The sequence below is a fragment of the Vulpes vulpes genome, unplaced genomic scaffold (genome assembly GCF_048418805.1).
Source record: "Vulpes vulpes isolate BD-2025 unplaced genomic scaffold, VulVul3 u000000825, whole genome shotgun sequence".
Classification (NCBI taxonomy): domain Eukaryota; kingdom Metazoa; phylum Chordata; class Mammalia; order Carnivora; family Canidae; genus Vulpes; species Vulpes vulpes.
Genome location: NW_027325840.1, coordinates 22,443 through 46,371, shown reverse-complemented (window position 1 = coordinate 46,371; position 23,929 = coordinate 22,443). Strand labels below are relative to the sequence as shown.

General features: G+C 76.3%; 13 non-coding genes across 13 annotated transcripts; all 13 read left to right on the top strand.

Annotated features, from left to right (window-relative positions):
* The first annotated feature begins 697 nt into the window (after positions 1-697).
* Positions 698-816, top strand: LOC140597569 (5S ribosomal RNA). The gene has a single exon (XR_011999411.1). It is a non-coding gene; the product is annotated as a 5S ribosomal RNA (ribosomal RNA).
* Positions 817-2,488: 1,672 nt separating this feature from the next.
* On the top strand, positions 2,489-2,607 carry LOC140597567 (5S ribosomal RNA). The gene has a single exon (XR_011999409.1). It is a non-coding gene; the product is annotated as a 5S ribosomal RNA (ribosomal RNA).
* Positions 2,608-4,248: 1,641 nt separating this feature from the next.
* LOC140597566 (5S ribosomal RNA) lies at positions 4,249-4,367 on the top strand. The gene has a single exon (XR_011999408.1). It is a non-coding gene; the product is annotated as a 5S ribosomal RNA (ribosomal RNA).
* Positions 4,368-6,031: 1,664 nt separating this feature from the next.
* LOC140597565 (5S ribosomal RNA) lies at positions 6,032-6,150 on the top strand. Its single transcript, XR_011999407.1, has one exon. It is a non-coding gene; the product is annotated as a 5S ribosomal RNA (ribosomal RNA).
* Positions 6,151-7,813: 1,663 nt separating this feature from the next.
* On the top strand, positions 7,814-7,932 carry LOC140597564 (5S ribosomal RNA). Its single transcript, XR_011999406.1, has one exon. It is a non-coding gene; the product is annotated as a 5S ribosomal RNA (ribosomal RNA).
* Positions 7,933-9,590: 1,658 nt separating this feature from the next.
* LOC140597563 (5S ribosomal RNA) lies at positions 9,591-9,709 on the top strand. Its single transcript, XR_011999405.1, has one exon. It is a non-coding gene; the product is annotated as a 5S ribosomal RNA (ribosomal RNA).
* Positions 9,710-11,392: 1,683 nt separating this feature from the next.
* Positions 11,393-11,511, top strand: LOC140597562 (5S ribosomal RNA). The gene has a single exon (XR_011999404.1). It is a non-coding gene; the product is annotated as a 5S ribosomal RNA (ribosomal RNA).
* A 1,664-nt stretch (positions 11,512-13,175) lies between these two features.
* On the top strand, positions 13,176-13,294 carry LOC140597561 (5S ribosomal RNA). The gene has a single exon (XR_011999403.1). It is a non-coding gene; the product is annotated as a 5S ribosomal RNA (ribosomal RNA).
* A 1,658-nt stretch (positions 13,295-14,952) lies between these two features.
* Positions 14,953-15,071, top strand: LOC140597560 (5S ribosomal RNA). The gene has a single exon (XR_011999402.1). It is a non-coding gene; the product is annotated as a 5S ribosomal RNA (ribosomal RNA).
* Positions 15,072-16,729: 1,658 nt separating this feature from the next.
* Positions 16,730-16,848, top strand: LOC140597559 (5S ribosomal RNA). Its single transcript, XR_011999401.1, has one exon. It is a non-coding gene; the product is annotated as a 5S ribosomal RNA (ribosomal RNA).
* A 1,707-nt stretch (positions 16,849-18,555) lies between these two features.
* Positions 18,556-18,674, top strand: LOC140597558 (5S ribosomal RNA). Its single transcript, XR_011999400.1, has one exon. It is a non-coding gene; the product is annotated as a 5S ribosomal RNA (ribosomal RNA).
* A 1,681-nt stretch (positions 18,675-20,355) lies between these two features.
* On the top strand, positions 20,356-20,474 carry LOC140597556 (5S ribosomal RNA). The gene has a single exon (XR_011999398.1). It is a non-coding gene; the product is annotated as a 5S ribosomal RNA (ribosomal RNA).
* Positions 20,475-22,152: 1,678 nt separating this feature from the next.
* Positions 22,153-22,271, top strand: LOC140597555 (5S ribosomal RNA). Its single transcript, XR_011999397.1, has one exon. It is a non-coding gene; the product is annotated as a 5S ribosomal RNA (ribosomal RNA).
* The last annotated feature ends 1,658 nt before the right edge of the window (positions 22,272-23,929 follow it).

The following is a 23,929-nucleotide window of genomic DNA, read 5'->3' as shown; positions in this document are numbered from 1 at the left end:
GATGGGCAGGAATGGGGGCAGAACGGCATCCCTGACACCGTGGCTGCAGGGCCCGCGGCTGCCAGGGCTCCTAAGGCAGCTCCAGGGCCTGCGCCCCTCCGGCGGGGTGGCTGCCTCGCCCCCACAGGCCTTGTGGCCCAGCTCCGAGTGCCCGTGTCCCTCCGTCTGTGTGTGTGTGTGTGTGTGTCTGTCTGTCTGTCGTGGGCACCTGTGTCTGTGTCCCTGCCTGTCCGAGGATGGGGTCCGGCGGCGCGGGCGGCCCCGGCTTGGCTTTGAGCCAGGCCGGCTGAAGAACAGGAGAGGCCAGGGGTCGTCCGGAGCCGGCCGGCGCCGGCCCGCGGCACCCCCCCAGCCAGTGAGCGGTCCGAGGTGGGGCGGCGTGCCATCCGGGGAGCCGAGCGGCGGCGACGCGCCCGCCAGGCCGGGGACGGGAGCGCGCCCGGGCTCCGGCGACAGCCTCCGCTCCGGGGTGCGGGAGGCGTCTTGGCCCCCACCCCCCCCGCCCGGCCCGGGGCAGGCGCCCTCCGCCACCCCGGGCGCGGCGCGGGAGGCGGTCAGTCAATCAATCAGTCGGGCCGGCAGGCGAGCATGCAGGCGGGCTGGCGCGATCGGGCGGGCGGAGGGCTGAGGAGCGGCGGGCGCCTGGCCCGGAGAGGCGCAGAGCAGGCTCTTGGGGCGCCCAGCGGCAGCCGCGGACGTCTACGGCCATACCACCCTGAACGCGCCCGATCTCGTCTGATCTCGGAAGCTAAGCAGGGTCGGGCCTGGTTAGTACTTGGATGGGAGACCGCCTGGGAATACCGGGTGCTGTAGGCTTTTTTTCCTCGGCCTTTTGCCTGCCTTCCTGTCTGTCCCTTGGCCGCCAACGCCCCCTCGACCAACGCGGCGGCGGCGGCGGCGGCGGCGGCGGCGGCGGCGGCGCCCCCCTCCGGGCGACCCGTGGCATGGCCCCCGCCCCGCCGGAAGCACCGCAGGGCGCCGCGGAGCACCGAGGGTGCCGGCTGCACGGGCAGGAGGCCACACACATGCACCACCTCCTCTTCCTCTCAAGCCCTTCACCCTCGCAGCCCGCCCTTCAAGCACACCCACCCACGTCCTAGCCGGCCGCGCGTCCCAGGGCGCCGCGGGGGCCCGAAGGCGGCCGACGGAGGGGACGGGGCGACAGCAGGAACCTCGGGGCCGGGGCGGGGAGGGGGCGGTCGCTGGGGGGAGCCGGGCGGGGGCTGGATCCCGTCTCCGCAGGCCTGCGAGCCCCTCCGGGGGGCCGGGGCGGGGCTTTGGGGGCCGGGGCCGGGGCGGGGCTTTGGGGGCCGGGGCCGGGGCCGGGGCCGGGCCCGCCTGCGGGCCCTCCTCGCCCCGCCCCAATCTCCGCCCCCAGGCCCGCCCCCAGCCCCTAGCAATTCCCTGGCACCGCCCCCAGCCTCCAAGCCACCCAGCCACCCGCAACCCCCCCCACCTTCGGCCCGGGCCCGCCTGCACCTTCTCTCCGAAGGACATGCCCTGCCTCCCCCGCGGACCACCGTCCCTTCGGCCCTCAGCCACGACGTCCACGCTCCGCGGGCCCGGGACACCAGATGGCCCGACCGCCCGGGGCCTCAGGCCCCGTTGGCACCGGGCTGCGCGCTCCGCGGCCCCGCAACAGCCAAGGCCACAGCGACGCGGGGGCGGCCGGCACCCATGCCGAAAAGGGCCGCGCGCAACACAGCAAGAGACACAAGAGAGACTCGCTCCGCGCCTGGGCGTGGGCGCCGCGCACGCAACACAGGCACACGGTCCCGCGGCGGTTCGGCTGATGGGCAGGAATGGGGGCAGAACGGCATCCCTGACACCGTGGCTGCAGGGCCCGCGGCTGCCAGGGCTCCTAAGGCAGCTCCAGGGCCTGCGCCCCTCCGGCGGGGTGGCTGCCTCGCCCCCACAGGCCTTGTGGCCCAGCTCCGAGTGCCCGTGTCCCTCCGTCTGTGTGTGTGTGTGTGTGTGTCTGTCTGTCTGTCGTGGGCACCTGTGTCTGTGTCCCTGCCTGTCCGAGGATGGGGTCCGGCGGCGCGGGCGGCCCCGGCTTGGCTTTGAGCCAGGCCGGCTGAAGAACAGGAGAGGCCAGGGGTCGTCCGGAGCCGGCCGGCGCCGGCCCGCGGCACCCCCCCAGCCAGTGAGCGGTCCGAGGTGGGGCGGCGTGCCATCCGGGGAGCCGAGCGGCGGCGACGCGCCCGCCAGGCCGGGGACGGGAGCGCGCCCGGGCTCCGGCGACAGCCTCCGCTCCGGGGTGCGGGAGGCGTCTTGGCCCCCACCCCCCCCGCCCGGCCCGGGGCAGGCGCCCTCCGCCACCCCGGGCGCGGCGCGGGAGGCGGTCAGTCAATCAATCAGTCGGGCCGGCAGGCGAGCATGCAGGCGGGCTGGCGCGATCGGGCGGGCGGAGGGCTGAGGAGCGGCGGGCGCCTGGCCCGGAGAGGCGCAGAGCAGGCTCTTGGGGCGCCCAGCGGCAGCCGCGGACGTCTACGGCCATACCACCCTGAACGCGCCCGATCTCGTCTGATCTCGGAAGCTAAGCAGGGTCGGGCCTGGTTAGTACTTGGATGGGAGACCGCCTGGGAATACCGGGTGCTGTAGGCTTTTTTTCCTCGGCCTTTTGCCTGCCTTCCTGTCTGTCCCTTGGCCGCCAACGCCCCCTCGACCAACGCGGCGGCGGCGGCGGCGGCGGCGGCGGCGGCGGCGGCGGCGGCGCCCCCCTCCGGGCGACCCGTGGCATGGCCCCCGCCCCGCCGGAAGCACCGCAGGGCGCCGCGGAGCACCGAGGGCGCCGGCTGCACGGGCAGGAGGCCACACACATGCACCACCTCCTCTTCCTCTCAAGCCCTTCACCCTCGCAGCCCGCCCTTCAAGCACACCCACCCACGTCCTAGCCGGCCGCGCGTCCCAGGGCGCCGCGGGGGCCCGAAGGCGGCCGACGGAGGGGACGGGGCGACAGCAGGAACCTCGGGGCCGGGGCGGGGAGGGGGCGGTCGCTGGGGGGAGCCGGGCGGGGGCTGGATCCCGTCTCCGCAGGCCTGCGAGCCCCTCCGGGGGGCCGGGGCGGGGCTTTGGGGGCCGGGGCCGGGGCCGGGGCCGGGGCCCTCCTCGCCCCGCCCCAATCTCCGCCCCCAGGCCCGCCCCCAGCCCCTAGCAATTCCCTGGCACCGCCCCCAGCCTCCAAGCCACCCAGCCACCCGCAACCCCCCCCACCTTCGGCCCGGGCCCGCCTGCACCTTCTCTCCGAAGGACATGCCCTGCCTCCCCCGCGGACCACCGTCCCTTCGGCCCTCAGCCACGACGTCCACGCTCCGCGGGCCCGGGACACCAGATGGCCCGACCGCCCGGGGCCTCAGGCCCCGTTGGCACCGGGCTGCGCGCTCCGCGGCCCCGCAACAGCCAAGGCCACAGCGACGCGGGGGCGGCCGGCACCCATGCCGAAAAGGGCCGCGCGCAACACAGCAAGAGACACAAGAGAGACTCGCTCCGCGCCTGGGCGTGGGCGCCGCGCACGCAACACAGGCACACGGTCCCGCGGCGGTTCGGCTGATGGGCAGGAATGGGGGCAGAACGGCATCCCTGACACCGTGGCTGCAGGGCCCGCGGCTGCCAGGGCTCCTAAGGCAGCTCCAGGGCCTGCGCCCCTCCGGCGGGGTGGCTGCCTCGCCCCCACAGGCCTTGTGGCCCAGCTCCGAGTGCCCGTGTCCCTCCGTCTGTGTGTGTGTGTGTGTGTGTCTGTCTGTCTGTCGTGGGCACCTGTGTCTGTGTCCCTGCCTGTCCGAGGATGGGGTCCGGCGGCGCGGGCGGCCCCGGCTTGGCTTTGAGCCAGGCCGGCTGAAGAACAGGAGAGGCCAGGGGTCGTCCGGAGCCGGCCGGCGCCGGCCCGCGGCACCCCCCCAGCCAGTGAGCGGTCCGAGGTGGGGCGGCGTGCCATCCGGGGAGCCGAGCGGCGGCGACGCGCCCGCCAGGCCGGGGACGGGAGCGCGCCCGGGCTCCGGCGACAGCCTCCGCTCCGGGGTGCGGGAGGCGTCTTGGCCCCCACCCCCCCCGCCCGGCCCGGGGCAGGCGCCCTCCGCCACCCCGGGCGCGGCGCGGGAGGCGGTCAGTCAATCAATCAGTCGGGCCGGCAGGCGAGCATGCAGGCGGGCTGGCGCGATCGGGCGGGCGGAGGGCTGAGGAGCGGCGGGCGCCTGGCCCGGAGAGGCGCAGAGCAGGCTCTTGGGGCGCCCAGCGGCAGCCGCGGACGTCTACGGCCATACCACCCTGAACGCGCCCGATCTCGTCTGATCTCGGAAGCTAAGCAGGGTCGGGCCTGGTTAGTACTTGGATGGGAGACCGCCTGGGAATACCGGGTGCTGTAGGCTTTTTTTCCTCGGCCTTTTGCCTGCCTTCCTGTCTGTCCCTTGGCCGCCAACGCCCCCTCGACCAACGCGGCGGCGGCGGCGGCGGCGGCGGCGGCGGCGGCGGCGGCGGCGGCGCCCCCCTCCGGGCGACCCGTGGCATGGCCCCCGCCCCGCCGGAAGCACCGCAGGGCGCCGCGGAGCACCGAGGGCGCCGGCTGCACGGGCAGGAGGCCACACACATGCACCACCTCCTCTTCCTCTCAAGCCCTTCACCCTCGCAGCCCGCCCTTCAAGCACACCCACCCACGTCCTAGCCGGCCGCGCGTCCCAGGGCGCCGCGGGGGCCCGAAGGCGGCCGACGGAGGGGACGGGGCGACAGCAGGAACCTCGGGGCCGGGGCGGGGAGGGGGCGGTCGCTGGGGGGAGCCGGGCGGGGGCTGGATCCCGTCTCCGCAGGCCTGCGAGCCCCTCCGGGGGGCCGGGGCGGGGCTTTGGGGGCCGGGGCCGGGGCGGGGCTTTGGGGGCCGGGGCCGGGGCCGGGGCCCTCCTCGCCCCGCCCCAATCTCCGCCCCCAGGCCCGCCCCCAGCCCCTAGCAATTCCCTGGCACCGCCCCCAGCCTCCAAGCCACCCAGCCACCCGCAACCCCCCCCACCTTCGGCCCGGGCCCGCCTGCACCTTCTCTCCGAAGGACATGCCCTGCCTCCCCCGCGGACCACCGTCCCTTCGGCCCTCAGCCACGACGTCCACGCTCCGCGGGCCCGGGACACCAGATGGCCCGACCGCCCGGGGCCTCAGGCCCCGTTGGCACCGGGCTGCGCGCTCCGCGGCCCCGCAACAGCCAAGGCCACAGCGACGCGGGGGCGGCCGGCACCCATGCCGAAAAGGGCCGCGCGCAACACAGCAAGAGACACAAGAGAGACTCGCTCCGCGCCTGGGCGTGGGCGCCGCGCACGCAACACAGGCACACGGTCCCGCGGCGGTTCGGCTGATGGGCAGGAATGGGGGCAGAACGGCATCCCTGACACCGTGGCTGCAGGGCCCGCGGCTGCCAGGGCTCCTAAGGCAGCTCCAGGGCCTGCGCCCCTCCGGCGGGGTGGCTGCCTCGCCCCCACAGGCCTTGTGGCCCAGCTCCGAGTGCCCGTGTCCCTCCGTCTGTGTGTGTGTGTGTGTGTGTCTGTCTGTCTGTCGTGGGCACCTGTGTCTGTGTCCCTGCCTGTCCGAGGATGGGGTCCGGCGGCGCGGGCGGCCCCGGCTTGGCTTTGAGCCAGGCCGGCTGAAGAACAGGAGAGGCCAGGGGTCGTCCGGAGCCGGCCGGCGCCGGCCCGCGGCACCCCCCCAGCCAGTGAGCGGTCCGAGGTGGGGCGGCGTGCCATCCGGGGAGCCGAGCGGCGGCGACGCGCCCGCCAGGCCGGGGACGGGAGCGCGCCCGGGCTCCGGCGACAGCCTCCGCTCCGGGGTGCGGGAGGCGTCTTGGCCCCCACCCCCCCCGCCCGGCCCGGGGCAGGCGCCCTCCGCCACCCCGGGCGCGGCGCGGGAGGCGGTCAGTCAATCAATCAGTCGGGCCGGCAGGCGAGCATGCAGGCGGGCTGGCGCGATCGGGCGGGCGGAGGGCTGAGGAGCGGCGGGCGCCTGGCCCGGAGAGGCGCAGAGCAGGCTCTTGGGGCGCCCAGCGGCAGCCGCGGACGTCTACGGCCATACCACCCTGAACGCGCCCGATCTCGTCTGATCTCGGAAGCTAAGCAGGGTCGGGCCTGGTTAGTACTTGGATGGGAGACCGCCTGGGAATACCGGGTGCTGTAGGCTTTTTTTCCTCGGCCTTTTGCCTGCCTTCCTGTCTGTCCCTTGGCCGCCAACGCCCCCTCGACCAACGCGGCGGCGGCGGCGGCGGCGGCGGCGGCGCCCCCCTCCGGGCGACCCGTGGCATGGCCCCCGCCCCGCCGGAAGCACCGCAGGGCGCCGCGGAGCACCGAGGGCGCCGGCTGCACGGGCAGGAGGCCACACACATGCACCACCTCCTCTTCCTCTCAAGCCCTTCACCCTCGCAGCCCGCCCTTCAAGCACACCCACCCACGTCCTAGCCGGCCGCGCGTCCCAGGGCGCCGCGGGGGCCCGAAGGCGGCCGACGGAGGGGACGGGGCGACAGCAGGAACCTCGGGGCCGGGGCGGGGAGGGGGCGGTCGCTGGGGGGAGCCGGGCGGGGGCTGGATCCCGTCTCCGCAGGCCTGCGAGCCCCTCCGGGGGGCCGGGGCGGGGCTTTGGGGGCCGGGGCCGGGGCGGGGCTTTGGGGGCCGGGGCCGGGGCCGGGGCCGGGCCCGCCTGCGGGCCCTCCTCGCCCCGCCCCAATCTCCGCCCCCAGGCCCGCCCCCAGCCCCTAGCAATTCCCTGGCACCGCCCCCAGCCTCCAAGCCACCCAGCCACCCGCAACCCCCCCCACCTTCGGCCCGGGCCCGCCTGCACCTTCTCTCCGAAGGACATGCCCTGCCTCCCCCGCGGACCACCGTCCCTTCGGCCCTCAGCCACGACGTCCACGCTCCGCGGGCCCGGGACACCAGATGGCCCGACCGCCCGGGGCCTCAGGCCCCGTTGGCACCGGGCTGCGCGCTCCGCGGCCCCGCAACAGCCAAGGCCACAGCGACGCGGGGGCGGCCGGCACCCATGCCGAAAAGGGCCGCGCGCAACACAGCAAGAGACACAAGAGAGACTCGCTCCGCGCCTGGGCGTGGGCGCCGCGCACGCAACACAGGCACACGGTCCCGCGGCGGTTCGGCTGATGGGCAGGAATGGGGGCAGAACGGCATCCCTGACACCGTGGCTGCAGGGCCCGCGGCTGCCAGGGCTCCTAAGGCAGCTCCAGGGCCTGCGCCCCTCCGGCGGGGTGGCTGCCTCGCCCCCACAGGCCTTGTGGCCCAGCTCCGAGTGCCCGTGTCCCTCCGTCTGTGTGTGTGTGTGTGTGTGTCTGTCTGTCTGTCGTGGGCACCTGTGTCTGTGTCCCTGCCTGTCCGAGGATGGGGTCCGGCGGCGCGGGCGGCCCCGGCTTGGCTTTGAGCCAGGCCGGCTGAAGAACAGGAGAGGCCAGGGGTCGTCCGGAGCCGGCCGGCGCCGGCCCGCGGCACCCCCCCAGCCAGTGAGCGGTCCGAGGTGGGGCGGCGTGCCATCCGGGGAGCCGAGCGGCGGCGACGCGCCCGCCAGGCCGGGGACGGGAGCGCGCCCGGGCTCCGGCGACAGCCTCCGCTCCGGGGTGCGGGAGGCGTCTTGGCCCCCACCCCCCCCGCCCGGCCCGGGGCAGGCGCCCTCCGCCACCCCGGGCGCGGCGCGGGAGGCGGTCAGTCAATCAATCAGTCGGGCCGGCAGGCGAGCATGCAGGCGGGCTGGCGCGATCGGGCGGGCGGAGGGCTGAGGAGCGGCGGGCGCCTGGCCCGGAGAGGCGCAGAGCAGGCTCTTGGGGCGCCCAGCGGCAGCCGCGGACGTCTACGGCCATACCACCCTGAACGCGCCCGATCTCGTCTGATCTCGGAAGCTAAGCAGGGTCGGGCCTGGTTAGTACTTGGATGGGAGACCGCCTGGGAATACCGGGTGCTGTAGGCTTTTTTTCCTCGGCCTTTTGCCTGCCTTCCTGTCTGTCCCTTGGCCGCCAACGCCCCCTCGACCAACGCGGCGGCGGCGGCGGCGGCGGCGGCGGCGGCGGCGGCGGCGCCCCCCTCCGGGCGACCCGTGGCATGGCCCCCGCCCCGCCGGAAGCACCGCAGGGCGCCGCGGAGCACCGAGGGCGCCGGCTGCACGGGCAGGAGGCCACACACATGCACCACCTCCTCTTCCTCTCAAGCCCTTCACCCTCGCAGCCCGCCCTTCAAGCACACCCACCCACGTCCTAGCCGGCCGCGCGTCCCAGGGCGCCGCGGGGGCCCGAAGGCGGCCGACGGAGGGGACGGGGCGACAGCAGGAACCTCGGGGCCGGGGCGGGGAGGGGGCGGTCGCTGGGGGGAGCCGGGCGGGGGCTGGATCCCGTCTCCGCAGGCCTGCGAGCCCCTCCGGGGGGCCGGGGCGGGGCTTTGGGGGCCGGGGCCGGGGCGGGGCTTTGGGGGCCGGGGCCGGGGCCGGGGCCCTCCTCGCCCCGCCCCAATCTCCGCCCCCAGGCCCGCCCCCAGCCCCTAGCAATTCCCTGGCACCGCCCCCAGCCTCCAAGCCACCCAGCCACCCGCAACCCCCCCCACCTTCGGCCCGGGCCCGCCTGCACCTTCTCTCCGAAGGACATGCCCTGCCTCCCCCGCGGACCACCGTCCCTTCGGCCCTCAGCCACGACGTCCACGCTCCGCGGGCCCGGGACACCAGATGGCCCGACCGCCCGGGGCCTCAGGCCCCGTTGGCACCGGGCTGCGCGCTCCGCGGCCCCGCAACAGCCAAGGCCACAGCGACGCGGGGGCGGCCGGCACCCATGCCGAAAAGGGCCGCGCGCAACACAGCAAGAGACACAAGAGAGACTCGCTCCGCGCCTGGGCGTGGGCGCCGCGCACGCAACACAGGCACACGGTCCCGCGGCGGTTCGGCTGATGGGCAGGAATGGGGGCAGAACGGCATCCCTGACACCGTGGCTGCAGGGCCCGCGGCTGCCAGGGCTCCTAAGGCAGCTCCAGGGCCTGCGCCCCTCCGGCGGGGTGGCTGCCTCGCCCCCACAGGCCTTGTGGCCCAGCTCCGAGTGCCCGTGTCCCTCCGTCTGTGTGTGTGTGTGTGTGTGTCTGTCTGTCTGTCGTGGGCACCTGTGTCTGTGTCCCTGCCTGTCCGAGGATGGGGTCCGGCGGCGCGGGCGGCCCCGGCTTGGCTTTGAGCCAGGCCGGCTGAAGAACAGGAGAGGCCAGGGGTCGTCCGGAGCCGGCCGGCGCCGGCCCGCGGCACCCCCCCAGCCAGTGAGCGGTCCGAGGTGGGGCGGCGTGCCATCCGGGGAGCCGAGCGGCGGCGACGCGCCCGCCAGGCCGGGGACGGGAGCGCGCCCGGGCTCCGGCGACAGCCTCCGCTCCGGGGTGCGGGAGGCGTCTTGGCCCCCACCCCCCCCGCCCGGCCCGGGGCAGGCGCCCTCCGCCACCCCGGGCGCGGCGCGGGAGGCGGTCAGTCAATCAATCAGTCGGGCCGGCAGGCGAGCATGCAGGCGGGCTGGCGCGATCGGGCGGGCGGAGGGCTGAGGAGCGGCGGGCGCCTGGCCCGGAGAGGCGCAGAGCAGGCTCTTGGGGCGCCCAGCGGCAGCCGCGGACGTCTACGGCCATACCACCCTGAACGCGCCCGATCTCGTCTGATCTCGGAAGCTAAGCAGGGTCGGGCCTGGTTAGTACTTGGATGGGAGACCGCCTGGGAATACCGGGTGCTGTAGGCTTTTTTTCCTCGGCCTTTTGCCTGCCTTCCTGTCTGTCCCTTGGCCGCCAACGCCCCCTCGACCAACGCGGCGGCGGCGGCGGCGGCGGCGGCGGCGGCGGCGGCGGCGCGCGCCCCTCCGGGCGACCCGTGGCATGGCCCCCGCCCCGCCGGAAGCACCGCAGGGCGCCGCGGAGCACCGAGGGCGCCGGCTGCACGGGCAGGAGGCCACACACATGCACCACCTCCTCTTCCTCTCAAGCCCTTCACCCTCGCAGCCCGCCCTTCAAGCACACCCACCCACGTCCTAGCCGGCCGCGCGTCCCAGGGCGCCGCGGGGGCCCGAAGGCGGCCGACGGAGGGGACGGGGCGACAGCAGGAACCTCGGGGCCGGGGCGGGGAGGGGGCGGTCGCTGGGGGGAGCCGGGCGGGGGCTGGATCCCGTCTCCGCAGGCCTGCGAGCCCCTCCGGGGGGCCGGGGCGGGGCTTTGGGGGCCGGGGCCGGGGCGGGGCTTTGGGGGCCGGGGCCGGGGCCGGGGCCGGGGCCGGGCCCGCCTGCGGGCCCTCCTCGCCCCGCCCCAATCTCCGCCCCCAGGCCCGCCCCCAGCCCCTAGCAATTCCCTGGCACCGCCCCCAGCCTCCAAGCCACCCAGCCACCCGCAACCCCCCCCACCTTCGGCCCGGGCCCGCCTGCACCTTCTCTCCGAAGGACATGCCCTGCCTCCCCCGCGGACCACCGTCCCTTCGGCCCTCAGCCACGACGTCCACGCTCCGCGGGCCCGGGACACCAGATGGCCCGACCGCCCGGGGCCTCAGGCCCCGTTGGCACCGGGCTGCGCGCTCCGCGGCCCCGCAACAGCCAAGGCCACAGCGACGCGGGGGCGGCCGGCACCCATGCCGAAAAGGGCCGCGCGCAACACAGCAAGAGACACAAGAGAGACTCGCTCCGCGCCTGGGCGTGGGCGCCGCGCACGCAACACAGGCACACGGTCCCGCGGCGGTTCGGCTGATGGGCAGGAATGGGGGCAGAACGGCATCCCTGACACCGTGGCTGCAGGGCCCGCGGCTGCCAGGGCTCCTAAGGCAGCTCCAGGGCCTGCGCCCCTCCGGCGGGGTGGCTGCCTCGCCCCCACAGGCCTTGTGGCCCAGCTCCGAGTGCCCGTGTCCCTCCGTCTGTGTGTGTGTGTGTGTGTGTCTGTCTGTCTGTCGTGGGCACCTGTGTCTGTGTCCCTGCCTGTCCGAGGATGGGGTCCGGCGGCGCGGGCGGCCCCGGCTTGGCTTTGAGCCAGGCCGGCTGAAGAACAGGAGAGGCCAGGGGTCGTCCGGAGCCGGCCGGCGCCGGCCCGCGGCACCCCCCCAGCCAGTGAGCGGTCCGAGGTGGGGCGGCGTGCCATCCGGGGAGCCGAGCGGCGGCGACGCGCCCGCCAGGCCGGGGACGGGAGCGCGCCCGGGCTCCGGCGACAGCCTCCGCTCCGGGGTGCGGGAGGCGTCTTGGCCCCCACCCCCCCCGCCCGGCCCGGGGCAGGCGCCCTCCGCCACCCCGGGCGCGGCGCGGGAGGCGGTCAGTCAATCAATCAGTCGGGCCGGCAGGCGAGCATGCAGGCGGGCTGGCGCGATCGGGCGGGCGGAGGGCTGAGGAGCGGCGGGCGCCTGGCCCGGAGAGGCGCAGAGCAGGCTCTTGGGGCGCCCAGCGGCAGCCGCGGACGTCTACGGCCATACCACCCTGAACGCGCCCGATCTCGTCTGATCTCGGAAGCTAAGCAGGGTCGGGCCTGGTTAGTACTTGGATGGGAGACCGCCTGGGAATACCGGGTGCTGTAGGCTTTTTTTCCTCGGCCTTTTGCCTGCCTTCCTGTCTGTCCCTTGGCCGCCAACGCCCCCTCGACCAACGCGGCGGCGGCGGCGGCGGCGGCGGCGGCGGCGGCGGCGGCGGCGGCGCCCCCCTCCGGGCGACCCGTGGCATGGCCCCCGCCCCGCCGGAAGCACCGCAGGGCGCCGCGGAGCACCGAGGGCGCCGGCTGCACGGGCAGGAGGCCACACACATGCACCACCTCCTCTTCCTCTCAAGCCCTTCACCCTCGCAGCCCGCCCTTCAAGCACACCCACCCACGTCCTAGCCGGCCGCGCGTCCCAGGGCGCCGCGGGGGCCCGAAGGCGGCCGACGGAGGGGACGGGGCGACAGCAGGAACCTCGGGGCCGGGGCGGGGAGGGGGCGGTCGCTGGGGGGAGCCGGGCGGGGGCTGGATCCCGTCTCCGCAGGCCTGCGAGCCCCTCCGGGGGGCCGGGGCGGGGCTTTGGGGGCCGGGGCCGGGGCGGGGCTTTGGGGGCCGGGGCCGGGGCCGGGGCCCTCCTCGCCCCGCCCCAATCTCCGCCCCCAGGCCCGCCCCCAGCCCCTAGCAATTCCCTGGCACCGCCCCCAGCCTCCAAGCCACCCAGCCACCCACAACCCCCCCCACCTTCGGCCCGGGCCCGCCTGCACCTTCTCTCCGAAGGACATGCCCTGCCTCCCCCGCGGACCACCGTCCCTTCGGCCCTCAGCCACGACGTCCACGCTCCGCGGGCCCGGGACACCAGATGGCCCGACCGCCCGGGGCCTCAGGCCCCGTTGGCACCGGGCTGCGCGCTCCGCGGCCCCGCAACAGCCAAGGCCACAGCGACGCGGGGGCGGCCGGCACCCATGCCGAAAAGGGCCGCGCGCAACACAGCAAGAGACACAAGAGAGACTCGCTCCGCGCCTGGGCGTGGGCGCCGCGCACGCAACACAGGCACACGGTCCCGCGGCGGTTCGGCTGATGGGCAGGAATGGGGGCAGAACGGCATCCCTGACACCGTGGCTGCAGGGCCCGCGGCTGCCAGGGCTCCTAAGGCAGCTCCAGGGCCTGCGCCCCTCCGGCGGGGTGGCTGCCTCGCCCCCACAGGCCTTGTGGCCCAGCTCCGAGTGCCCGTGTCCCTCCGTCTGTGTGTGTGTGTGTGTGTGTCTGTCTGTCTGTCGTGGGCACCTGTGTCTGTGTCCCTGCCTGTCCGAGGATGGGGTCCGGCGGCGCGGGCGGCCCCGGCTTGGCTTTGAGCCAGGCCGGCTGAAGAACAGGAGAGGCCAGGGGTCGTCCGGAGCCGGCCGGCGCCGGCCCGCGGCACCCCCCCAGCCAGTGAGCGGTCCGAGGTGGGGCGGCGTGCCATCCGGGGAGCCGAGCGGCGGCGACGCGCCCGCCAGGCCGGGGACGGGAGCGCGCCCGGGCTCCGGCGACAGCCTCCGCTCCGGGGTGCGGGAGGCGTCTTGGCCCCCACCCCCCCCGCCCGGCCCGGGGCAGGCGCCCTCCGCCACCCCGGGCGTGGCGCGGGAGGCGGTCAGTCAATCAATCAGTCGGGCCGGCAGGCGAGCATGCAGGCGGGCTGGCGCGATCGGGCGGGCGGAGGGCTGAGGAGCGGCGGGCGCCTGGCCCGGAGAGGCGCAGAGCAGGCTCTTGGGGCGCCCAGCGGCAGCCGCGGACGTCTACGGCCATACCACCCTGAACGCGCCCGATCTCGTCTGATCTCGGAAGCTAAGCAGGGTCGGGCCTGGTTAGTACTTGGATGGGAGACCGCCTGGGAATACCGGGTGCTGTAGGCTTTTTTTCCTCGGCCTTTTGCCTGCCTTCCTGTCTGTCCCTTGGCCGCCAACGCCCCCTCGACCAACGCGGCGGCGGCGGCGGCGGCGGCGGCGGCGGCGGCGGCGGCGGCGGCGGCGCCCCCCTCCGGGCGACCCGTGGCATGGCCCCCGCCCCGCCGGAAGCACCGCAGGGCGCCGCGGAGCACCGAGGGCGCCGGCTGCACGGGCAGGAGGCCACACACATGCACCACCTCCTCTTCCTCTCAAGCCCTTCACCCTCGCAGCCCGCCCTTCAAGCACACCCACCCACGTCCTAGCCGGCCGCGCGTCCCAGGGCGCCGCGGGGGCCCGAAGGCGGCCGACGGAGGGGACGGGGCGACAGCAGGAACCTCGGGGCCGGGGCGGGGAGGGGGCGGTCGCTGGGGGGAGCCGGGCGGGGGCTGGATCCCGTCTCCGCAGGCCTGCGAGCCCCTCCGGGGGGCCGGGGCGGGGCTTTGGGGGCCGGGGCCGGGGCCGGGGCCGGGCCCGCCTGCGGGCCCTCCTCGCCCCGCCCCAATCTCCGCCCCCAGGCCCGCCCCCAGCCCCTAGCAATTCCCTGGCACCGCCCCCAGCCTCCAAGCCACCCAGCCACCCGCAACCCCCCCCACCTTCGGCCCGGGCCCGCCTGCACCTTCTCTCCGAAGGACATGCCCTGCCTCCCCCGCGGACCACCGTCCCTTCGGCCCTCAGCCACGACGTCCACGCTCCGCGGGCCCGGGACACCAGATGGCCCGACCGCCCGGGGCCTCAGGCCCCGTTGGCACCGGGCTGCGCGCTCCGCGGCCCCGCAACAGCCAAGGCCACAGCGACGCGGGGGCGGCCGGCACCCATGCCGAAAAGGGCCGCGCGCAACACAGCAAGAGACACAAGAGAGACTCGCTCCGCGCCTGGGCGTGGGCGCCGCGCACGCAACACAGGCACACGGTCCCGCGGCGGTTCGGCTGATGGGCAGGAATGGGGGCAGAACGGCATCCCTGACACCGTGGCTGCAGGGCCCGCGGCTGCCAGGGCTCCTAAGGCAGCTCCAGGGCCTGCGCCCCTCCGGCGGGGTGGCTGCCTCGCCCCCACAGGCCTTGTGGCCCAGCTCCGAGTGCCCGTGTCCCTCCGTCTGTGTGTGTGTGTGTGTGTGTCTGTCTGTCTGTCGTGGGCACCTGTGTCTGTGTCCCTGCCTGTCCGAGGATGGGGTCCGGCGGCGCGGGCGGCCCCGGCTTGGCTTTGAGCCAGGCCGGCTGAAGAACAGGAGAGGCCAGGGGTCGTCCGGAGCCGGCCGGCGCCGGCCCGCGGCACCCCCCCAGCCAGTGAGCGGTCCGAGGTGGGGCGGCGTGCCATCCGGGGAGCCGAGCGGCGGCGACGCGCCCGCCAGGCCGGGGACGGGAGCGCGCCCGGGCTCCGGCGACAGCCTCCGCTCCGGGGTGCGGGAGGCGTCTTGGCCCCCACCCCCCCCGCCCGGCCCGGGGCAGGCGCCCTCCGCCACCCCGGGCGCGGCGCGGGAGGCGGTCAGTCAATCAATCAGTCGGGCCGGCAGGCGAGCATGCAGGCGGGCTGGCGCGATCGGGCGGGCGGAGGGCTGAGGAGCGGCGGGCGCCTGGCCCGGAGAGGCGCAGAGCAGGCTCTTGGGGCGCCCAGCGGCAGCCGCGGACGTCTACGGCCATACCACCCTGAACGCGCCCGATCTCGTCTGATCTCGGAAGCTAAGCAGGGTCGGGCCTGGTTAGTACTTGGATGGGAGACCGCCTGGGAATACCGGGTGCTGTAGGCTTTTTTTCCTCGGCCTTTTGCCTGCCTTCCTGTCTGTCCCTTGGCCGCCAACGCCCCCTCGACCAACGCGGCGGCGGCGGCGGCGGCGGCGGCGGCGGCGGCGGCGGCGCCCCCCTCCGGGCGACCCGTGGCATGGCCCCCGCCCCGCCGGAAGCACCGCAGGGCGCCGCGGAGCACCGAGGGCGCCGGCTGCACGGGCAGGAGGCCACACACATGCACCACCTCCTCTTCCTCTCAAGCCCTTCACCCTCGCAGCCCGCCCTTCAAGCACACCCACCCACGTCCTAGCCGGCCGCGCGTCCCAGGGCGCCGCGGGGGCCCGAAGGCGGCCGACGGAGGGGACGGGGCGACAGCAGGAACCTCGGGGCCGGGGCGGGGAGGGGGCGGTCGCTGGGGGGAGCCGGGCGGGGGCTGGATCCCGTCTCCGCAGGCCTGCGAGCCCCTCCGGGGGGCCGGGGCGGGGCTTTGGGGGCCGGGGCCGGGGCGGGGCTTTGGGGGCCGGGGCCGGGGCCGGGGCCCTCCTCGCCCCGCCCCAATCTCCGCCCCCAGGCCCGCCCCCAGCCCCTAGCAATTCCCTGGCACCGCCCCCAGCCTCCAAGCCACCCAGCCACCCGCAACCCCCCCCACCTTCGGCCCGGGCCCGCCTGCACCTTCTCTCCGAAGGACATGCCCTGCCTCCCCCGCGGACCACCGTCCCTTCGGCCCTCAGCCACGACGTCCACGCTCCGCGGGCCCGGGACACCAGATGGCCCGACCGCCCGGGGCCTCAGGCCCCGTTGGCACCGGGCTGCGCGCTCCGCGGCCCCGCAACAGCCAAGGCCACAGCGACGCGGGGGCGGCCGGCACCCATGCCGAAAAGGGCCGCGCGCAACACAGCAAGAGACACAAGAGAGACTCGCTCCGCGCCTGGGCGTGGGCGCCGCGCACGCAACACAGGCACACGGTCCCGCGGCGGTTCGGCTGATGGGCAGGAATGGGGGCAGAACGGCATCCCTGACACCGTGGCTGCAGGGCCCGCGGCTGCCAGGGCTCCTAAGGCAGCTCCAGGGCCTGCGCCCCTCCGGCGGGGTGGCTGCCTCGCCCCCACAGGCCTTGTGGCCCAGCTCCGAGTGCCCGTGTCCCTCCGTCTGTGTGTGTGTGTGTGTCTGTCTGTCTGTCTGTCGTGGGCACCTGTGTCTGTGTCCCTGCCTGTCCGAGGATGGGGTCCGGCGGCGCGGGCGGCCCCGGCTTGGCTTTGAGCCAGGCCGGCTGAAGAACAGGAGAGGCCAGGGGTCGTCCGGAGCCGGCCGGCGCCGGCCCGCGGCACCCCCCCAGCCAGTGAGCGGTCCGAGGTGGGGCGGCGTGCCATCCGGGGAGCCGAGCGGCGGCGACGCGCCCGCCAGGCCGGGGACGGGAGCGCGCCCGGGCTCCGGCGACAGCCTCCGCTCCGGGGTGCGGGAGGCGTCTTGGCCCCCACCCCCCCCGCCCGGCCCGGGGCAGGCGCCCTCCGCCACCCCGGGCGCGGCGCGGGAGGCGGTCAGTCAATCAATCAGTCGGGCCGGCAGGCGAGCATGCAGGCGGGCTGGCGCGATCGGGCGGGCGGAGGGCTGAGGAGCGGCGGGCGCCTGGCCCGGAGAGGCGCAGAGCAGGCTCTTGGGGCGCCCAGCGGCAGCCGCGGATGTCTACGGCCATACCACCCTGAACGCGCCCGATCTCGTCTGATCTCGGAAGCTAAGCAGGGTCGGGCCTGGTTAGTACTTGGATGGGAGACCGCCTGGGAATACCGGGTGCTGTAGGCTTTTTTTCCTCGGCCTTTTGCCTGCCTTCCTGTCTGTCCCTTGGCCGCCAACGCCCCCTCGACCAACGCGGCGGCGGCGGCGGCGGCGGCGGCGGCGGCGGCGGCGGCGGCGGCGCCCCCCTCCGGGCGACCCGTGGCATGGCCCCCGCCCCGCCGGAAGCACCGCAGGGCGCCGCGGAGCACCGAGGGCGCCGGCTGCACGGGCAGGAGGCCACACACATGCACCACCTCCTCTTCCTCTCAAGCCCTTCACCCTCGCAGCCCGCCCTTCAAGCACACCCACCCACGTCCTAGCCGGCCGCGCGTCCCAGGGCGCCGCGGGGGCCCGAAGGCGGCCGACGGAGGGGACGGGGCGACAGCAGGAACCTCGGGGCCGGGGCGGGGAGGGGGCGGTCGCTGGGGGGAGCCGGGCGGGGGCTGGATCCCGTCTCCGCAGGCCTGCGAGCCCCTCCGGGGGGCCGGGGCGGGGCTTTGGGGGCCGGGGCCGGGGCGGGGCTTTGGGGGCCGGGGCCGGGGCGGGGCTTTGGGGGCCGGGGCCGGGGCCGGGGCCGGGTCCGCCTGCGGGCCCTCCTCGCCCCGCCCCAATCTCCGCCCCCAGGCCCGCCCCCAGCCCCTAGCAATTCCCTGGCACCGCCCCCAGCCTCCAAGCCACCCAGCCACCCGCAACCCCCCCCACCTTCGGCCCGGGCCCGCCTGCACCTTCTCTCCGAAGGACATGCCCTGCCTCCCCCGCGGACCACCGTCCCTTCGGCCCTCAGCCACGACGTCCACGCTCCGCGGGCCCGGGACACCAGATGGCCCGACCGCCCGGGGCCTCAGGCCCCGTTGGCACCGGGCTGCGCGCTCCGCGGCCCCGCAACAGCCAAGGCCACAGCGACGCGGGGGCGGCCGGCACCCATGCCGAAAAGGGCCGCGCGCAACACAGCAAGAGACACAAGAGAGACTCGCTCCGCGCCTGGGCGTGGGCGCCGCGCACGCAACACAGGCACACGGTCCCGCGGCGGTTCGGCTGATGGGCAGGAATGGGGGCAGAACGGCATCCCTGACACCGTGGCTGCAGGGCCCGCGGCTGCCAGGGCTCCTAAGGCAGCTCCAGGGCCTGCGCCCCTCCGGCGGGGTGGCTGCCTCGCCCCCACAGGCCTTGTGGCCCAGCTCCGAGTGCCCGTGTCCCTCCGTCTGTGTGTGTGTGTGTGTGTGTCTGTCTGTCTGTCGTGGGCACCTGTGTCTGTGTCCCTGCCTGTCCGAGGATGGGGTCCGGCGGCGCGGGCGGCCCCGGCTTGGCTTTGAGCCAGGCCGGCTGAAGAACAGGAGAGGCCAGGGGTCGTCCGGAGCCGGCCGGCGCCGGCCCGCGGCACCCCCCCAGCCAGTGAGCGGTCCGAGGTGGGGCGGCGTGCCATCCGGGGAGCCGAGCGGCGGCGACGCGCCCGCCAGGCCGGGGACGGGAGCGCGCCCGGGCTCCGGCGACAGCCTCCGCTCCGGGGTGCGGGAGGCGTCTTGGCCCCCACCCCCCCCGCCCGGCCCGGGGCAGGCGCCCTCCGCCACCCCGGGCGTGGCGCGGGAGGCGGTCAGTCAATCAATCAGTCGGGCCGGCAGGCGAGCATGCAGGCGGGCTGGCGCGATCGGGCGGGCGGAGGGCTGAGGAGCGGCGGGCGCCTGGCCCGGAGAGGCGCAGAGCAGGCTCTTGGGGCGCCCAGCGGCAGCCGCGGACGTCTACGGCCATACCACCCTGAACGCGCCCGATCTCGTCTGATCTCGGAAGCTAAGCAGGGTCGGGCCTGGTTAGTACTTGGATGGGAGACCGCCTGGGAATACCGGGTGCTGTAGGCTTTTTTTCCTCGGCCTTTTGCCTGCCTTCCTGTCTGTCCCTTGGCCGCCAACGCCCCCTCGACCAACGCGGCGGCGGCGGCGGCGGCGGCGGCGGCGGCGGCGGCGGCGGCGGCGCCCCCCTCCGGGCGACCCGTGGCATGGCCCCCGCCCCGCCGGAAGCACCGCAGGGCGCCGCGGAGCACCGAGGGCGCCGGCTGCACGGGCAGGAGGCCACACACATGCACCACCTCCTCTTCCTCTCAAGCCCTTCACCCTCGCAGCCCGCCCTTCAAGCACACCCACCCACGTCCTAGCCGGCCGCGCGTCCCAGGGCGCCGCGGGGGCCCGAAGGCGGCCGACGGAGGGGACGGGGCGACAGCAGGAACCTCGGGGCCGGGGCGGGGAGGGGGCGGTCGCTGGGGGGAGCCGGGCGGGGGCTGGATCCCGTCTCCGCAGGCCTGCGAGCCCCTCCGGGGGGCCGGGGCGGGGCTTTGGGGGCCGGGGCCGGGGCGGGGCTTTGGGGGCCGGGGCCGGGGCCGGGGCCGGGCCCGCCTGCGGGCCCTCCTCGCCCCGCCCCAATCTCCGCCCCCAGGCCCGCCCCCAGCCCCTAGCAATTCCCTGGCACCGCCCCCAGCCTCCAAGCCACCCAGCCACCCGCAACCCCCCCCACCTTCGGCCCGGGCCCGCCTGCACCTTCTCTCCGAAGGACATGCCCTGCCTCCCCCGCGGACCACCGTCCCTTCGGCCCTCAGCCACGACGTCCACGCTCCGCGGGCCCGGGACACCAGATGGCCCGACCGCCCGGGGCCTCAGGCCCCGTTGGCACCGGGCTGCGCGCTCCGCGGCCCCGCAACAGCCAAGGCCACAGCGACGCGGGGGCGGCCGGCACCCATGCCGAAAAGGGCCGCGCGCAACACAGCAAGAGACACAAGAGAGACTCGCTCCGCGCCTGGGCGTGGGCGCCGCGCACGCAACACAGGCACACGGTCCCGCGGCGGTTCGGCTGATGGGCAGGAATGGGGGCAGAACGGCATCCCTGACACCGTGGCTGCAGGGCCCGCGGCTGCCAGGGCTCCTAAGGCAGCTCCAGGGCCTGCGCCCCTCCGGCGGGGTGGCTGCCTCGCCCCCACAGGCCTTGTGGCCCAGCTCCGAGTGCCCGTGTCCCTCCGTCTGTGTGTGTGTGTGTGTGTGTCTGTCTGTCTGTCGTGGGCACCTGTGTCTGTGTCCCTGCCTGTCCGAGGATGGGGTCCGGCGGCGCGGGCGGCCCCGGCTTGGCTTTGAGCCAGGCCGGCTGAAGAACAGGAGAGGCCAGGGGTCGTCCGGAGCCGGCCGGCGCCGGCCCGCGGCACCCCCCCAGCCAGTGAGCGGTCCGAGGTGGGGCGGCGTGCCATCCGGGGAGCCGAGCGGCGGCGACGCGCCCGCCAGGCCGGGGACGGGAGCGCGCCCGGGCTCCGGCGACAGCCTCCGCTCCGGGGTGCGGGAGGCGTCTTGGCCCCCACCCCCCCCGCCCGGCCCGGGGCAGGCGCCCTCCGCCACCCCGGGCGCGGCGCGGGAGGCGGTCAGTCAATCAATCAGTCGGGCCGGCAGGCGAGCATGCAGGCGGGCTGGCGCGATCGGGCGGGCGGAGGGCTGAGGAGCGGCGGGCGCCTGGCCCGGAGAGGCGCAGAGCAGGCTCTTGGGGCGCCCAGCGGCAGCCGCGGACGTCTACGGCCATACCACCCTGAACGCGCCCGATCTCGTCTGATCTCGGAAGCTAAGCAGGGTCGGGCCTGGTTAGTACTTGGATGGGAGACCGCCTGGGAATACCGGGTGCTGTAGGCTTTTTTTCCTCGGCCTTTTGCCTGCCTTCCTGTCTGTCCCTTGGCCGCCAACGCCCCCTCGACCAACGCGGCGGCGGCGGCGGCGGCGGCGGCGGCGGCGGCGGCGGCGGCGCCCCCCTCCGGGCGACCCGTGGCATGGCCCCCGCCCCGCCGGAAGCACCGCAGGGCGCCGCGGAGCACCGAGGGCGCCGGCTGCACGGGCAGGAGGCCACACACATGCACCACCTCCTCTTCCTCTCAAGCCCTTCACCCTCGCAGCCCGCCCTTCAAGCACACCCACCCACGTCCTAGCCGGCCGCGCGTCCCAGGGCGCCGCGGGGGCCCGAAGGCGGCCGACGGAGGGGACGGGGCGACAGCAGGAACCTCGGGGCCGGGGCGGGGAGGGGGCGGTCGCTGGGGGGAGCCGGGCGGGGGCTGGATCCCGTCTCCGCAGGCCTGCGAGCCCCTCCGGGGGGCCGGGGCGGGGCTTTGGGGGCCGGGGCCGGGGCGGGGCTTTGGGGGCCGGGGCCGGGGCCGGGGCCGGGCCCGCCTGCGGGCCCTCCTCGCCCCGCCCCAATCTCCGCCCCCAGGCCCGCCCCCAGCCCCTAGCAATTCCCTGGCACCGCCCCCAGCCTCCAAGCCACCCAGCCACCCGCAACCCCCCCCACCTTCGGCCCGGGCCCGCCTGCACCTTCTCTCCGAAGGACATGCCCTGCCTCCCCCGCGGACCACCGTCCCTTCGGCCCTCAGCCACGACGTCCACGCTCCGCGGGCCCGGGACACCAGATGGCCCGACCGCCCGGGGCCTCAGGCCCCGTTGGCACCGGGCTGCGCGCTCCGCGGCCCCGCAACAGCCAAGGCCACAGCGACGCGGGGGCGGCCGGCACCCATGCCGAAAAGGGCCGCGCGCAACACAGCAAGAGACACAAGAGAGACTCGCTCCGCGCCTGGGCGTGGGCGCCGCGCACGCAACACAGGCACACGGTCCCGCGGCGGTTCGGCTGATGGGCAGGAATGGGGGCAGAACGGCATCCCTGACACCGTGGCTGCAGGGCCCGCGGCTGCCAGGGCTCCTAAGGCAGCTCCAGGGCCTGCGCCCCTCCGGCGGGGTGGCTGCCTCGCCCCCACAGGCCTTGTGGCCCAGCTCCGAGTGCCCGTGTCCCTCCGTCTGTGTGTGTGTGTGTGTGTGTCTGTCTGTCTGTCGTGGGCACCTGTGTCTGTGTCCCTGCCTGTCCGAGGATGGGGTCCGGCGGCGCGGGCGGCCCCGGCTTGGCTTTGAGCCAGGCCGGCTGAAGAACAGGAGAGGCCAGGGGTCGTCCGGAGCCGGCCGGCGCCGGCCCGCGGCACCCCCCCAGCCAGTGAGCGGTCCGAGGTGGGGCGGCGTGCCATCCGGGGAGCCGAGCGGCGGCGACGCGCCCGCCAGGCCGGGGACGGGAGCGCGCCCGGGCTCCGGCGACAGCCTCCGCTCCGGGGTGCGGGAGGCGTCTTGGCCCCCACCCCCCCCGCCCGGCCCGGGGCAGGCGCCCTCCGCCACCCCGGGCGCGGCGCGGGAGGCGGTCAGTCAATCAATCAGTCGGGCCGGCAGGCGAGCATGCAGGCGGGCTGGCGCGATCGGGCGGGCGGAGGGCTGAGGAGCGGCGGGCGCCTGGCCCGGAGAGGCGCAGAGCAGGCTCTTGGGGCGCCCAGCGGCAGCCGCGGACGTCTACGGCCATACCACCCTGAACGCGCCCGATCTCGTCTGATCTCGGAAGCTAAGCAGGGTCGGGCCTGGTTAGTACTTGGATGGGAGACCGCCTGGGAATACCGGGTGCTGTAGGCTTTTTTTCCTCGGCCTTTTGCCTGCCTTCCTGTCTGTCCCTTGGCCGCCAACGCCCCCTCGACCAACGCGGCGGCGGCGGCGGCGGCGGCGGCGGCGGCGGCGGCGGCGGCGGCGGCGCCCCCCTCCGGGCGACCCGTGGCATGGCCCCCGCCCCGCCGGAAGCACCGCAGGGCGCCGCGGAGCACCGAGGGCGCCGGCTGCACGGGCAGGAGGCCACACACATGCACCACCTCCTCTTCCTCTCAAGCCCTTCACCCTCGCAGCCCGCCCTTCAAGCACACCCACCCACGTCCTAGCCGGCCGCGCGTCCCAGGGCGCCGCGGGGGCCCGAAGGCGGCCGACGGAGGGGACGGGGCGACAGCAGGAACCTCGGGGCCGGGGCGGGGAGGGGGCGGTCGCTGGGGGGAGCCGGGCGGGGGCTGGATCCCGTCTCCGCAGGCCTGCGAGCCCCTCCGGGGGGCCGGGGCAGGGCTTTGGGGGCCGGGGCCGGGGCGGGGCTTTGGGGGCCGGGGCCGGGGCCGGGGCCGGGCCCGCCTGCGGGCCCTCCTCGCCCCGCCCCAATCTCCGCCCCCAGGCCCGCCCCCAGCCCCTAGCAATTCCCTGGCACCGCCCCCAGCCTCCAAGCCACCCAGCCACCCGCAACCCCCCCCACCTTCGGCCCGGGCCCGCCTGCACCTTCTCTCCGAAGGACATGCCCTGCCTCCCCCGCGGACCACCGTCCCTTCGGCCCTCAGCCACGACGTCCACGCTCCGCGGGCCCGGGACACCAGATGGCCCGACCGCCCGGGGCCTCAGGCCCCGTTGGCACCAGGCTGCGCGCTCCGCGGCCCCGCAACAGCCAAGGCCACAGCGACGCGGGGGCGGCCGGCACCCATGCCGAAAAGGGCCGCGCGCAACACAGCAAGAGACACAAGAGAGACTCGCTCCGCGCCTGGGCGTGGGCGCCGCGCACGCAACACAGGCACACGGTCCCGCGGCGGTTCGGCTGATGGGCAGGAATGGGGGCAGAACGGCATCCCTGACACCGTGGCTGCAGGGCCCGCGGCTGCCAGGGCTCCTAAGGCAGCTCCAGGGCCTGCGCCCCTCCGGCGGGGTGGCTGCCTCGCCCCCACAGGCCTTGTGGCCCAGCTCCGAGTGCCCGTGTCCCTCCGTCTGTGTGTGTGTGTGTGTGTGTCTGTCTGTCTGTCGTGGGCACCTGTGTCTGTGTCCCTGCCTGTCCGAGGATGGGGTCCGGCGGCGCGGGCGGCCCCGGCTTGGCTTTGAGCCAGGCCGGCTGAAGAACAGGAGAGGCCAGGGGTCGTCCGGAGCCGGCCGGCGCCGGCCCGCGGCACCCCCCCAGCCAGTGAGCGGTCCGAGGTGGGGCGGCGTGCCATCCGGGGAGCCGAGCGGCGGCGACGCGCCCGCCAGGCCGGGGACGGGAGCGCGCCCGGGCTCCGGCGACAGCCTCCGCTCCGGGGTGCGGGAGGCGTCTTGGCCCCCACCCCCCCCGCCCGGCCCGGGGCAGGCGCCCTCCGCCACCCCGGGCGCGGCGCGGGAGGCGGTCAGTCAATCAATCAGTCGGGCCGGCAGGCGAGCATGCAGGCGGGCTGGCGCGATCGGGCGGGCGGAGGGCTGAGGAGCGGCGGGCGCCTGGCCCGGAGAGGCGCAGAGCAGGCTCT